The sequence below is a fragment of the Pristiophorus japonicus genome, chromosome 5 (genome assembly GCF_044704955.1).
Source record: "Pristiophorus japonicus isolate sPriJap1 chromosome 5, sPriJap1.hap1, whole genome shotgun sequence".
Taxonomy (NCBI): Eukaryota; Metazoa; Chordata; class Chondrichthyes; family Pristiophoridae; genus Pristiophorus; species Pristiophorus japonicus.
In genome coordinates this window covers 277888936-277903070 of record NC_091981.1, presented here as the reverse complement: position 1 = coordinate 277903070, position 14135 = coordinate 277888936, and the positions used below count along the sequence as shown (strand labels likewise).

The 14135-nt window shown below is 47.0% G+C and overlaps 1 pseudogene; it reads left to right on the top strand.

Moving 5' to 3' along the window:
* Nucleotides 1–1666: 1666 nt before the first annotated feature.
* LOC139264798 (U2 spliceosomal RNA) lies at nucleotides 1667–1845 on the top strand (annotated as a pseudogene).
* Nucleotides 1846–14135: the final 12290 nt, after the last annotated feature.

The following is a 14135-nucleotide window of genomic DNA, read 5'->3' as shown; positions in this document are numbered from 1 at the left end:
CAGTATTCCGGCAGTATGAGGTTTTTTACCGCCCACATACCACCAAGATCGAGGATGCCAATTTGGTGATTTTTTTTCGGGCAGTAGCGGGAGCGGTATGGAGCAGGCGGTGGCAGACATTGTAGTTGATCAAGATCGACTTTTTTCTCGATCATGAAAAAAACAAACTTCTACGCATGCGCGATTTTGTTTTTCTTTTTTTTTCAATGGTTGTTTTTCCTGTGATTCGGGGTCAGGGGTCGCCTGCGCATGCGCAGAAGAGAGTGTGAGTGAGACAGACAGAGAGAGAGAGAGAGAGAGAAAGAGAGAGAGAGAGGAGATACCGCATGTCATTGCCCCAACCCTAGGCAGACATTCGACAGAAAAGAGAGTTTGAGAAAAGAGAAAGAGGAAAAGTGACTGAATAATAGATAGATAGATGAGAACAGAGCACAGAGTGTAGAGAGAGAGAAATAAAAGTTAGAATGTAACAATATTTAACAATATTTAGAAAAACATCGAATCATGCAGAAGAAAGCCTAAAAGAAAAATCTGCTGGATGTAGGGAGGCTGAGGTCACAGTGGTTAAGTGACCATGGCCTGCAGGCACTTGTCTCTGAGGTCGAGGCAAGGTTTGGGGACCTTACCAGGGATGGTCGCGGTAGGCCACCCCCCAGTCATTTACCAGTAAATCTGGACGGAAATCGGAGAGGCCGTGTCCGCAGTCGGTACAGTCGTGAGGGATGGACCCCAATGTAGGAAGAGGTGGAATGACATCGTTGCCACAGCCAGAGTAAGTAATGATTTTACTGATGCACTCCCTTACCACTTCCAATGTAAATCTAGGCTTAGTGTCACACCATGTTTGCCATGAATGATCTTATTACGATCAATGATCTTATTACGATGTATTTTTGGTTCTGTACTTAGAGATCTTCCTCAAGAACCGCGTGCTGCTTAATTGAACATTAAATGGGACATTAAACTAAGGACTAGTGTTTGATGGCTATTTGTGTGTGTGTGTGTGTGTGTGTGTGTGTGTGTGTGTGATATGCAAATGGGTTAAAGATCGTTACTTTCATTTCTGCAGAAGAAATTGTCAACCAACGCTTCCGAGCAGTGGCGCATGGAGGTGGGTGGGGGGGGGGGGGGGGGGGTGTGTGTGTGGAGGCCCACCAGGCGGTACTGGGGCTAAGTGGGCTAGAGCCGTGTGCCGTATCCTTGATGGGTGAGTACAACTGTGCAACCACCCACGGTGATGCTGATCTCTTGACACAGGATGGTAAGTTCATCATAATCCCCGGTCTGTGTTGCGGTCATGTAATGTAATGTAATATCATGTACTGTAAAGTTGGGCCCATGTAATGTAATGTATATAATGCCATGTATTTTAATGCAATGTCTGTCGGCGACATATAATGCAGTACTGCAGCAGTGGTGGTTCTTTAAATAAGCCTGCACTACGTGACGGTCCCCCTGTCACCCTGACCGACCCCTCCCCTGCTCCAAACCACTTAAATGTTGTTTTGTAGTTCCAGATATTGAGGATTCAGATGAGACCAGCACCCAAAAACCAACCGCCTCGACCTCAGAGTGACTAAACATTTGGATAAATATGAGCTGATCAGAGAGCCAGCATGGATTTGTGAAAGGTAAGTCATGTCTAAACGAAACCAAATTGAATTTTTGAGCTTCTCGGCCTTTTGGCTAAGATCAAGTGTAGTATCTGTTCTTATCAGTTTAATATCCCCTATGGGGGCATGATATTGAATTGATTTTTGGACAGGGAGCTGGATCAGGGGCATGCCCCGTCCACTCCATGCACCGACCTGGTATTGCAATATTACCAGGAACGGTGCAACTTCGCCTCTCGGCCTTTTGGCCTAAGATCAAACACATTGGCGCAAAGTGATCTTTGGCGTTAGAGTTGATCTGGAACGAAATTGGATTTTTTAAAAAAAATTGAATTTTTGAGGAGGTAACTAACCTGGTCGATAAGGGAGTGCCTGTGGATGTTATTTATATGGACTTCCAGAAGGCATTTGACAAGGTTCCACATAAAGAGACTGTTAACAAAAATACAAGCGTATGGTGTTGGAGGCAACCTCTTGGCTTGGATTGGGAATTGCTTAGGAGGTAGGAGACAGAGAGTAGGGATAATGGGTATATGTACTCAAGTTGGCAGAATGTGGCTAGTGGTGTCCGGCAGCGATCTGTCGAGTGGTAATGGGGAATGAGGGTCCATTAAAGACAGATACAGGTGATACTATAATGGACATAAGGAAATGGCAGATATGTTTAATAATGACTTTGTATCTGTTTTCACAGGAGAGGAGAACGAGGACAAAATACCAGTGGTACAAGGAAACCTATAAATAAGTCAACGGGAAAGAACCTATTTCACTTAATATTAGTTTAATAGACCAAATCCAGATAATTTCCACCCTTGGGTATTAACAAAATAGGTGAGGAAATTGCAGTTGCATTATGATGCATCATAATTTTCCAAAGATCTCTCGATTTGCAGAAATTTACTGGAAAGTCGCATGGATAGACTGGAGAAGCTGGGGTTGTTCTCACTGGAGCAGAAAAGGCTAAGATGAGGTGTTTAAAATCATGAAGGATTTAGTTAGAGCAAATAAAGAGAAACGATTTCCAATGGCTGAAGGGTTGAAAACAAGAGGACACAGATTTAAGGTAATTGGCAAAAGTATTATGTCTCAAATAAAGCAACGTAGTACTGTAGACTTGAGTAAGTGTGACCTTAGTCTCTTTATTCTGACTCCAGAGTGCTGGCACAGCATGGGAGGCCTGCTTATATGCAGTGCTCCCAAGGGATGCTGGGATCCCTTGGGACTCCAACAGATGCGCCCTCTGGTGGCGGTAGAGTGCTGGTTACAAGGAGCTGCATACATAACATCACTCCCCGACAAAGTCAATAGTATACTTATTTACAGGGTGAGACGATCTGGGGCTTTCCACGCCCTAGTCGATTGTCTCATAGAAACATAGAAAAATAGAAAATAGGTGCAGGAGTAGGACATTCGGCCCTTCAAGCCTGCACCAGCATGCAATATGATCATGGCTGATCATGCAACTTCAGTATCCTATTCCTGCTTTCTCTCCATACCCCTTGATCCCCTTAGCCGTAAGGGCCACATCTAACTCCCTTTTGAATAAATCTAACGAACTGGCCTCAACAACTTTCTGTGGTAGAGAATTCCACAGGTTCACAATTCCCTGAGTGAAGAAGTTTCTCCTCATCTCAGTCCTAAATGGCTTACCCCTTATCCTTAGATTGTGACCCCTGGTTCTGGATTTCCCCAACATCGGGAACATTCTTCCTGCATCTAACCTATCCAATTCCGTCAGAATTTTATATGTTTCTATGCGATCCCTCTCATTCTTCTAAATTCCAGTGAATATAAGCCCAGTTGATCCAGTCTTTCTTCATATGTCAGTCCTGTCATCCCGGGAATCAGTCTGGCGAACCTTTGCTGCACTCCCTCAATAGCAAGTATGCCCTTCCTCAGAATAGGAGACCAAAACTGAACACAATAGTCAAGGTGTGGCCTCATCAAGTCCCTGTACAACTGCATAAGATCTCACTGCTCCTATACTAAAATCCTCTTGCTATGAAGGCCAAGATGCCATTTGCCTTCTTCATTGCCTGCTGTACCTGCATGGCAACTTTCAATGACTGATGTACCATGGCACCCAGATCTCATTGTACCTCCCCTTTTCCTAACCTGTCACCATTCAGATAATATTCTGCCTTCCTGTTTTTGCCACCAAAGTGGATAACCTCATATTTATCCACATTATACTGCATCTGCCATGCATTTGCCCACTCACCTAACCTGTTCAAGTCACCCTGCAGCCTCTTAGCATCCTCTTCACAGCTCACACTACCACCCAGCTTAGTGTCATCTGCAAACTTGGAGATATTACATTCAATTCCTTCGTCTAAATCATTACTGTATATTGTAAATAGCTGGGGTTCCAGCACTGAACCTTGCGATAACCCACTAGTCACTGCCTGCCATTCTGAAAAGGATCCGTTTATTCCGACTCTTTGTTTCCTGTCTGCCAACCAGTTCTCTATCCACGTCAATACATTACCCCCAATACCATGTGCTTTAATTTTGCACACCAATCTCTTGTGTGGGACCTTGTCAAAAGCCTTTTGAAAGTCCAAATAAACCACATCGACTGGTTCTCCCTTGTCCACTCTACTAGTTACATCCTCAAAAAATTCTAGATTTGTCAAGCATGATTTCCCTTTCATAAATCTATGCTGACTTGGACCAGTCCTGTCACTGTTTTCCAAATGCGCTGTGTTTCATCTTTAATAATTGATTCCAACATTTTCCCCACCACCGATGTCAGGCTAACCGGTTTATAATTCCCTGCTTTCTCTCTCCCTCCTTTTTCAAAAAGTGGGGTTACATTAGCTACCCTCCAATCCATAGGAACTGATCCAGAGTTGATAGAATGTTGGAAAATGACCACCAATGCATCCACTATTTCTAGGGCCACTTTCTTTACTACACTGGGATGCAGTCTATCAGGCCCTGGGGATTTATCGGCCTTATCCCATCAATTTCCCTAACACAATTTCCTGACTAATAATGATTTCCTTCATTTCCTCCTTCTCGCCAGACCCTCGATCTCCTACTATTTCCAGAAGGTTATTTGTGTCTTCCTTAATGAAGACAGAACCAAAGTATTTGTTCAATTGGTCTGCCATTTCTTTGTTCCCCATTATAAATTCACCTGATTCTGACTGCAAGGGACCTACGTTTGTCTTCACTAATCTTTTTCTCTTCACATATTTATAGAAGCTTTTGCAGTCAGTTTTTATGATCCCTGAAAGCTTACTCTCATACTCTATTTTCACCCTCCTAATTTAACCCTTTGTCCTCCTCTGCTGAATTCTAAATTTCTCAGGTTTGCTTCTTTTTCTGGCCAATTTATTTCTCTCTTTCTTGTATTTAACACTATCCCTAATTTCCCGTGTTAGCCACGATTGAGCCACCGTTCTCGTTTTATTTTTACACCAGACAGGGATGTACAATTGTTGAAATTCATCCATGTGATCTTTAAATGTCTGCCATTGCCTATCCACCGTCAACTCTTTAAGTATCATTCGCTAGTCTATTCTAGCCAATTCACGTCTCATATCATCGAAGTTATCTTTCTTTAAGTTCAGGACCCTAGTCTCTGAATTAACTATGTCACTTTCCATCTTAATGAAGAATTGTACCATATTATGGTCACTCTTCCCCAAAGGGCCTCGCACAATAAGATTGCTAATTAATCTTCTCTCATTACGCAACATCCAGTCTAGGATGGCCAGCTCTCTAGTTGGTTCCTCGCCATATTGGTCTAGAAAACCATCCCTTATACTCTCCAGGAAATCCTCCTCCATCGTATTGCTACCAGTTTGGTTATCCCAATCTATATGTAGATTAAAGTCACCCATGATAACTGCTGTACCTTTATTGCATGCATCCCTAATTTTCTGTTTGATGCCATCCCCAACCTCCCTACTATTGTTTGGTGGTCTGTACACAACTCCCACTAACGTTTTCCATCCTTTAGTGTTTCGCAGCTCTACCCCTATAGATTCCACATCATCCAAGCTAATGTCCTTCCTTACTATTGCGTTAATCTCCTCTTTAACCAGTAATGCTACCCCACCTCCTTTTCCTTCCTATCTATCCTTCCTGAATGTTGAATACCCCTGGATGTTGAGCTCCCAGCCTTGGTTACCCTGGAGCCATGTCTCCACATTTCCGATTACATCATATCCGTTAACAGCTATCTGCGCAGTTAATTCGTCCACCTTATTACAAATGCTCCTCGCATTGAGACTCAGAGCCTTCAGGCTTGTGTTTTTAACACTCTTTGTCCTTTTAGAATTATGTTGTATTGTGGCGCTTGTTGATTTTTGCCCTTGGTTTCTCTGCCCTCCACTTTTTCTTATCTCCTTTCTACCTTTTGCTTCTGCCCCCATTTTACTTCCCTCTGTCTCTGTGCATAGATTCCCATCCCCATGCCATATTAGTTTAAACCCTCCCCAACAGCACTAGCAAACACTCCCCCTAGGACATCGGTTCCGGTCCTGCCCAGGTGCAGACCATCCAGTTTGTACTGGTCCCACCTCACCCAGAACCGGTTCCAATGTCGCAGGAATTTGAATCCCTCCCTCTTGCACCATTCCTCAAGCCATGTATTCATCTTAACTATCCTGCTATTTCTACTCTGACTAGCATGTGGTACTGGTAGCAATCCTGAGATTACTACCTTTGAGGTCCTACTTTTTAAATTTAACTCCTAGCTCCCTAAATTCAGCTTGTAGGACCTCATCCCGTTTTTTACCTATATCATTGGTTCCCATATGCACCATGACAACTGGCTGTTCACCCTCCCCCTCCAGAATGCCCTGCAGCCGCTCCAAGACATTGTTGACCCTTGCACCAGGGAGGCAACATACCATCCTGGAGTCTCGATTGCGGCCACAGAAACGCCTATCTATTCCCCTTACAATAGAATCCTCTACCACTATAGCTCTCCCACTCTTTTTCCTGTCTCGGTACAAACACAGGCGCAGGTGAGATGGTTGGGCCTTCGCTGGGTTGGTGCGCAGTTGGCCTTGCTGGGCTGCTGGGGATGATGACTTCATCTTCGAGGTCAACCGTGATGTTGGTTGCCACTTGTGTGTGTATCGGAGGGTTGAAGTTGGCGGTGTCCTCTTCAGGTTGCTCGTGGCTGTCTGTGAATCGCAGTTTGATTTGGTCCAAATGCATTCTGCAAGTTAGTCCATTGCAAGTTTGACCTCAAACACCCTACTTCCTTCTTTGGCTACGACAGTGCCAGCAAGCCATTTGGGACCATGTCCATCGTTGAGTACAAATACAGGGTAATTGACGTCAATATCGCCTGCAAAATTTGCGCGATCATGGTACATGCTTTGTTGATGCCATCTGTCCTCGACATGATCATGGAGATCAGGGTGGAATAGAGAGAGCCTTGTTTTAAGTGCCCTTTTTATGAACAGTTCGGCAGGGGGATCCCAGGTGAGCAAGTGGGGTCTTGTGCAGTAGCTGAGCAGCACTCAGGACAGGCGGGTCTGCAGGGAGCCTTTCGTCACACGTTTCAAGCTTTTCTTGATGGTTTGGACTGCCCGTTCTGCCTGGATGTTGGATGCAGGCTTGAACGGGGCAGATGTGACATTCTTGCTCCCATTGCAGGTCATGAATTCCTTGAATTCAGCACTGGTGAAGCACGGTCCATTGTCGCTGACAAGGACATCAGGCAGTCCGTGTGTGGCAAACATGGCTCGTTGGTTTTCGATGGTGGCAGTGGACGTGCTTACAGACATTATTACACACTCAATCCATTTTAAATAAGCATCCACTACAACCAAAAACATTTTCCTAGAAACGGGCCAGCGAAGTTAACGTGGATCCTAGACCACGGTTTGGAGGGCCATGACCACAAACTTAGCGGTGCCTCCCTGGGTGCATTGCTCGGTTGAGAGCAAGTGTTACATTGGCGCACGCAAGGCTCCAAATCTCAGTCGATGCTGGGCCACCACACATGGGATCTGGCTATAGCTTTCATCATTACTATGCCTGGGTGGGTACTGTGTAGGTTGCGTATGAATGTTTCCCTGCCTTTCTTGGGCAAAACCACGCAATTACCCGACAAAAGACAGTCCACCTGTATGGACATTTCGCCTTTGTGCCACTGAAATTGCTTGATCTCTTCATGCATCTCCGCTGGGACGCTGGACCAGCTCCCATGGAGGACACAGTTTTTTACAAGGGACAGAAAAGGATCCTGGCTGGTCCAGGTCCTGATCTGGCGGGCCGTAACGGGTGACTTTTCGTTTTCAAATGCATCTATCACCAATAGCAAGTCTGCAGGCTGTGCCATTTCCACCCCGGTTGTGGGCAACGGTAGCTGACTGAGAGCATCAGCGCAGTTCTCTGTGCCTGGCCTGTGGCGAATTACATAGTTATATGCAGACAGCGTGAGTGTCCATCTTTGGATGCGAGCACTCTGAGAGCAGCAATATCAGCGGCTTATGGTCAGTTTCTAACTCGGACTTAAGCCCAGACAGATACTGGTGCATTTTTTTCAGCCCGTAAATGCATGTCAGAGCTTCTTTTTCAATCATGCTGCAGGCCCTTTCGACCTTGGACAAACTCCTGGACGCATAAGCGACCAGTTGCAATGTTCCCGATTCGTTTGCTTGTTGTAGCACACACCCGACCCCGTACGAAGACGCATCGCAAGCTAGCACTAAACGTTTACATGGGTCATACAGAACAAGCAGTTTGATGGAACATAATAGATTTCTGGCTTTCTCAAAAGCAGCCTCTTGTGATTTCCCCCATACCCAGTCATCTCCCTTGCGTAGCAACACGTGTAGAGGTTCTAGCAAGGTGCTTAACCCGGGTAGGAAATTACCAAAATAATTGAGGAGTCCCAGGAACGACCGCAGCTCCATGACGTTCTGTGGTCTCAGCGTGTTCTTGATGGCCTCCGTCTTGGCGTCAGTGGGTCTGATGCCGTCTGCCGCGATTCTTCTCCCTAAGAACTCGACCTCTGGCACCAGGAAAAAACACTTCGAGCGTTTCAACCTGAATCCCACACGATCGAGCCGACTTACAACCTCTTCCAGGTTCTGCAAGTGTTCGATGGTGTCCCGACCTGTGATCAATATGTTGTCCTGGAAAACCACGGTGCGCGGAACCGACTTTAGCAGACTCTCCATGTTCCTTTGAAAAATAGCCGCGGCCGATCGAATCCCAAACAGACATCTATTGTCGATGAACAGACCTTTGTGCGTGTTGATGAGGTGAGGCCTTTCGAAGATTCCGCCAGCTCCTGCATCATGTAGACCGAGGTCAGGTCCAACTTGGTGAATGTCTTCCCTCCTGCCAGCGTCGCAAATAGGTCATCTGCCTTGGGTAGAGGGTAATGGTCCTGCAGCGGAAAACGGTTAATCATTACTTTATAATCCCCACAAATTCTGACCGTGCCATCGCCCTCGAGAACTGGAACAATCGGACTGGCCCACTCAGTGAACTCAAGTGGCGCGATGATGCCCTCTAGTTGCTGCCTGTTCAGCTCTATCTCCATTTTCTCTCGCATCATATATGGCACCGCATGTGCCTTGTGGTGGATGGGTCGTGTACCGGGAACCAAGTGGATCTGCACCTTCGCCCCAGAAACATTTCCAATGCCTGGCTCAAACAACGACGGGAACTTGCTCAAAACCTGGCACATGTGGCGTCATTGACGGACGAAAGCATTCGGACGTCTTCCCAGTTCCAGCAAATTTTTCCCAGCCAGCTTCTGCCGAACAGTGTGGGGCCATCTCCTGGTACAATCCATAGTGGGAGTTCGTGCACCGCTCCATCATAGGAGACTTTTATTGATGCACTGCCAATTACAGGAATCAGCTCTTTAGTGTAAGTTCTCAGCTTGGTATGAATAGGGCTCAGCTTGGGCCTTTGTGCCTTGTTGCTCCACAGCCTTTCGAAGGCCTTTTTGCTTATGATAGACTGACTGTGGATGTTGCAAATAATGACTGCCAGAAGGAATATAGAAACATAGAAACATAGAAATCTACAGCGCAGAAGGAGGCCATTTCGACCCATCGTGTCCGCACCGGCTGACAAAGAGCCGCAAGGACCTCGGTCAGCAGTCCTGAAGGTTACATATAAAGCTATGAACAACGAACAATAGTGAAAAGGCAAAGAGCACCCAGCCCAACCAATCTGCCCCACACAACTGCGACACCCCTTGCACCGCAACATTTTAACACTCCATCCGACCCGGAGCCATGTGATCTCCTGGGAGAGGCAAAAACCGGATAAAAACCCAGGCCAATTGGGGAAAGGAAATCTGGGAAAATTCCTCTCCGACCCATCCAGGCAATCCAAACTCGTCCAGGAGATCACTCTAGCCGTATTCGATTCCCTGCAGTACTTACCATCGTATCTGCGCCAGCCAACAAGAGGTTATCCAGTCTAATCCCACTTACCAGCTCTAGGTCTGTAAACCTGCAGGTTACGGCACATCAAGTGCCCATTTAAGCACCTTCTAAATGTGGTGAGGATTTCTGCATCCACCACCCTTCTGGCAGTGAGTTCCAGTCCCCCACAACCCTCTAAGTAAAGAAGTCCCCCCTTAAATATCCGCTGAACTGTCCACCAACCAACTCGATGAGTTTCTTCACAAGAAATTAGTAGAAACAATAAAAGGGGACAGAATTGGAGGTAACCTTGGTGATATGGGTTGCCAATTGTTTGGGCCACAATCTTACGGTTAGAGCGAAGCCATTTAGCTGTGAAAACAGGAAACATAGAAACATAAAAAATAGGTGCAGCAGTAGGCCATTCGGCCCTTCGAGCCTGCACCACCATTTGATATGATTGTTGTGTATGGAGAAAGAGTCAGACTGAACACTGTGAGCTCAAAGTAAAGTGTGACCTTAGTCTTTTATTGCAAGTCTCCAGAGTGCATCTCCAACCTGTGAAGCCTCCTTAAATACCTGTGCTCCCAAAGGATTATGGGATCCCTTGGTACTCCAGGGGATGAGCCCTCTGGTGGCTGTACAGAGTAAATACAAGGCCACATACATAACAACACTCTCCCCCAAAGTCAATAGTGTAACTATTTACAATGCGAGTCGATCTGGGGCCCTTCTTGCCCTGGTTGATCGTCTCGGGGTGAAAGCTGGTGTTGTTGAATTATTTGTTGGGCCCACGCTGGGCTGCTCTGCAGCTGGCCTTGCTGGACTGCCTGGTGTGTTGCGCCCTGCAGGGCTGCTATGGATGATGGGTTCTGCTTCATGGTCAACCACGGTGCCGGTTGCCACTGGTGTATATGTTGGAGGATCAAAAAAGGTAGAGTCTAAGGTGGGTTGCTCAGGGTAGTCCGTGAATCTGAGTTTGATTTGGTCCAAGTGTTTCCGGTGAATGAGTCCATTTGAAAGTTTGACCCAAAACACCCTGCTCCCCTCTTTGGCCACAACAGTGTCGGGAAGCCACTTGGGATCTTGTCCATAATTTAATACAAATACAGGATCATTGATTTCAATCTCGCATGACACATTTGCGCTATCATGGTACGCACTTTGTTGAAGCCGCCTGCTCTCTACCTGTTCATGTAGATCAGGGTGAACTAACGAGAGCCTTGTCTTAAGTGCTCTTTTCATGAGCAGTTCAGCAGGTGGGATTCCTGTGAGTGAGTGGGGTCTCATGCGGTAGCTAAGCAGGACTTGGGATAGGCGAGTCTGCAGCGAGCCTTCAGTTATCCTCTTCAAGCCTTGCTTGATGGTTTGCACTGCTCTCTCTGCCTGACCATTGGACGTTGGTTTAAACGGGGCAGATGTGACATGTTTGATCCCGTTACGGGTCATGAATTTTTTGAACTCAGCATTGGTAAAACATGGCCCATTGTCGCTCACCAGGACATCGGGTAAGCCATGAGTGGCAAACATGGCTTCAGTAGTGGCAGCAGACGTGCTGGCTGACATTATCTCACATTCAATCCACTTGGAGTGCGCGTCTACATCCAAAAGGAACATTTTACCCAAGAACGGGCCTGCATAGTCGACGTGTACCCTGGACCATGGTTTGGAGGGCCAAGACCATAAACTTAGCAGCGCCTCCTTGGGTACATTGCTTAACTGCAAGCATGTATTACATCTGTGAACGCAGGACTCGAAGTCCGCATCGATACCGGGCCACCACTCGTGGGATCTGGCTATCACTTTCATCATTACGATGCCTGGATGGGTACTGTGGAGGTCATCGATGAAGCTTTCTCTGCCCTTCTTGGGGACCACTAATCGATTGCCCCACAGAAGGCAGTCTGCCTGTATAGACATTTCAGCTTTGCACCGCTGGAACAGCTTTATCTCTTCCTGCATTTCCAGTGGGACGCTGGACCAGCTCCCGTGAAGCACATAGCTTTTGACTAGAGATAATAAGGGGTCCTGGCTTGTCCAGGTTTTGATCTGCCAGGCAGTGACGGGTGATTGCTCACTCTCAAATGCTTCCATAACCATGGCTAGATCTGCGGGCTGCGCCATTTCCACCCCCGTGGTGGGCAATGGCAGCCGACTGAGAGCATCGGCGCAGTTTTCTGTGCCTGGCCTGTGGCGGATGGCGTAGTTGTATGCGGACAACATGAGCGCCCATCTCTGGATGCGGGCCGATGCGTTGGTATTTATTCCTTTACTCTCAAAAAGTGGCTTATGGTCAGTTTCCAATTTGAATTTTAGCTCAAACAGGTATTGATGCATTTTCTTTACCCCATAGACAAACGCTAATGCTTCTTTTTCAATCATGCTGTAGGCTCTCTCAGCCTTAGACAGACTCCTGGATGTATAAGCAACTGGTTGCAGTTTACCGAAATCATTAGCTTATTGCAATACACACCCAATGCCATATGACAACGCATCACATGCTAGTACCAAATGCTTACATGGATCATACAACACAAGCAATTTGTTTGAGCATAACAATTTTCTCGCTTTTACAAAGGCATTTTCTTGGCTTTTGCCCCAAACCCGTTTGCCTCCTTTTCGTAGTAAGACATGCAGAGGTTCTAACAGTGTGCTGAGACCCGGTAAGAAGTTACCAAAGTAGTTCAAGAGTCCCAGAAACGACCGCAGCTCCGTCACGTTCTGTGGCCTCCGTGCATTCTCAATTGCCTCCATCTTCGTGTTGGTGGGCCTGATGCCATCCGCCGCAATCCTCCTTCCCAGGAACTCCACTTCAGGCACCAGGAAAACATACTTTGAGCGTTTTAAGCTGAGCCCCACGCAGTTGAATCGACTAAGAACCTCCTCCAGGTTCTGCAGGTGCTCGACTGTGTTCCGACCTGTGACCAAGATGTTGTCTTGGAAAACCACGGTGTGCGGGACAGACTTCAGTAAACTTTCCATGTTTCTCTGGAATATCGCTGCCGCTGATCGGATTCCAAAGGGGCATCTGTTATAAACAAAAAGACCTTTGTGCGTATTGATGCAGGGAGGGCCTTCAATGATTCCTCCAGTTCCTGCGTCATGTAGGCTGAAGTCAGATCTAGCTTCGTGAATGTCTTTCCTCCCGCCAGTGTTGCAAAGAGGTCGTCGGCCTTTGGTAGTGGGTATTGGTCCTGCAGTGAGAAACGATTGATAGTTACTTTGTAATCACCACAGATTCTAAGGACTGGGACAATAGGACTGGCCCACTCGCTGAACTTGATCGGTGAAATGATATACCCTCTTTCCAGCTAGTCTAGCTCGATCTCTACCCTTTCTCTCATCATGTACGGTACTGCTCTCGCCTTGTGATGGATGGGTTGTGCCCCCGGAATTAGGTGGATCTGCACTTTTGCTCCTTGGAATTTCCCAATGCCTGGTTCGAACAGCGAAGCAAATTTGTTTGAGACCTGGGCACACGAAGTGTCGTCAGCGGGCGATAGCGCTCGGATGTCGTCCCAGTTCCAGCGTATCTTTCCCAGCTAGCTCCTGCCGAGCAGCGTGGGACCATCGCCCGGTACCACCCAGAGTGGTAGCTTGTGCACCGCTCCATCGTAGGAGACCTTTACGGAGCACTGCCGTTTACAGGAATCAGTTCTTTAGTGTAAGTTCTTAGTTTCATGCGAACTGGAGTTAAGACTGGCCTTGAGGCCTTGTTGCACCACAACCTTTTGGAAGTCTTTTTGCCAATGATGGACTGACTCGCGCCCATGTCCAGCTCCATTGACACCGAGAGTCCATTTAGTTCAACATTCAGCATTATCGGGGGAAAATTCGTGGTGAATGTGTGCACCCCATGTACCTCTGCCTCCTCGATCTGAGGCTCTGGTTCGTCGTGATCCTCCGTGGATCTGTCCACCTCTGCAACATGGTGGTTTGCAGGTTAAACAGGCTTAGCAGCTCGCCTGCACACTCTTTGGAGGTGTCCCATTGTTCCACAGCCCTTGCACTCTTTGAATCGGCATGAATGGAAACGATGATCACCCCTGCAACGCCAACAAGGTGTTAATGGCCTTGCATTCATCACCCTCAATGGTGGACTCTGAATCATCTGCGGACGTGCAGCTGCAGGTATGTGTGACCTGCCCTGTACGTTACGATT